Below are 1,614 nucleotides of genomic sequence, written 5' to 3' on the forward strand. Positions count from 1 at the left end.
TCTATTTTCACTTGACTGGACGCGAAGGACTAGGTCCAATCATAGAAAAGAAAAAAACTGGAAGATAACGTAAGATCACTTCCGGTCACACTTCCGGTTGGGCGTAACTGGGGGTGTAATTTTCCATAATTGAAAAAGTTAGAGTTCAAGAGATTACCTTGGAAGGGCCCAAATTAATAACCTAAACAAGTATTATATTGGATTTGGATGATCCTTCATTCAAAATATCGTTTAATTTAACTCGATTAGGTCGAGTAGCTTGAATATAAGTAATTTTGGTCCAGTGTCGCATTTGGCACGTGGGAGCTATGCCCTGTCTGTGCCTTATCTCATTGTATACCGTCCTGATATAAAGCGAGAAATCCTAGGCACGGAGGCCTATTTACAAGGTGATAAGTATATTCACAGAATTTCACGTGCGAATCAGTATATGTAAGAAAACAAGAGTGAAATGACATCAAATCATGGGGACACATTAACTCCACAAAAATCGCCTTTATTGACTCACTCTTTAAATTACTAGACTCGCCTCGGCTGACTTATGTCAAGCGTGGTAAAGGCCGTCTATACCAAACGCTTGACGTAGCGACAAAAGTGGTACTCAAAAGGACTGGTAAACTGTAATGTGCTTTTAATCGAGATGAAAGGCTGCGTAAAAGTGTTGTTATCACAGGTGACCCAAGCTCAAGCTGTGAGCGATGATCATCTTGCGTGGCCCAAACAAGAGTTTGCATGGGCACAGGTGGCCCAAGCTCAAGCTGTGAGCGATGATAGTTCCGTAATAGCGGTCACGGCGCAAATAAAAGAGTTTGTATGGGAATATTTACGATCGAGTTTAGGAGGTTCTTACTAAAAATGACATACCTTGCTTCCAAGGTGTATTGCTTATTGTCTGTTTGCCATTTTGCGCTGATTTGAGGCCATTTTAGCGAGTTATCACTTCCTAGGTTGCACACTAGGTTTCATATTATGCAAAGCTAGACATTTTGTAACAAGGCTACCGCAGTGTACTAAAATCTAGTTTTACTAAACCTATCTATTTTGCTCTAATATATCCTTATATATTTTATGGAAATGTAGTGTGGGCTTACACCTACCAGTCCCACTTCGACAAGATAATATAAACTGCAAAAGAAAATTGTACGGATAATGTCTTTCAAAAACTAAAATCATAGCTCTAAACCGTTATTTAAAGAATTAAATATACTTAATGTATGAAGTAAACTACTTTGTCATCGAAATTGTAATGAACAAATATTCAAAGAATATGTTATACCACCGGCGATTATGTCACTGTTTAACGCAAATGAAGAAATACACAACTACAATACGCGGTCAAGTAAGAAACTACGTATATAAGCCAAAGAGCAAAACAAACAGTATTAGAAAATTCATATAATATATGCAATAAGGGAGTAGACATTTACAATAGTTTACCAAGAACCAATGCAGCTTTAAGCGGAAATGAAAAAAATGTTTATTCTTACAAGTAAATAGCCATTACTAGTCTTGTATTCTTATAACATACAGTATATGTATACGAATCTGGCAGTCTTTGTATAGCCCTTCAATTTTTTTAAAATAAATATATAGTGTAACTAAGTCATCAAGTAG

The sequence above is a fragment of the Pavona decussata genome, unplaced genomic scaffold, assembly GCF_977016875.1.
Source record: "Pavona decussata unplaced genomic scaffold, jaPavDecu1.1 SCAFFOLD_121, whole genome shotgun sequence".
NCBI classification, from domain to species: domain Eukaryota; kingdom Metazoa; phylum Cnidaria; class Anthozoa; order Scleractinia; family Agariciidae; genus Pavona; species Pavona decussata.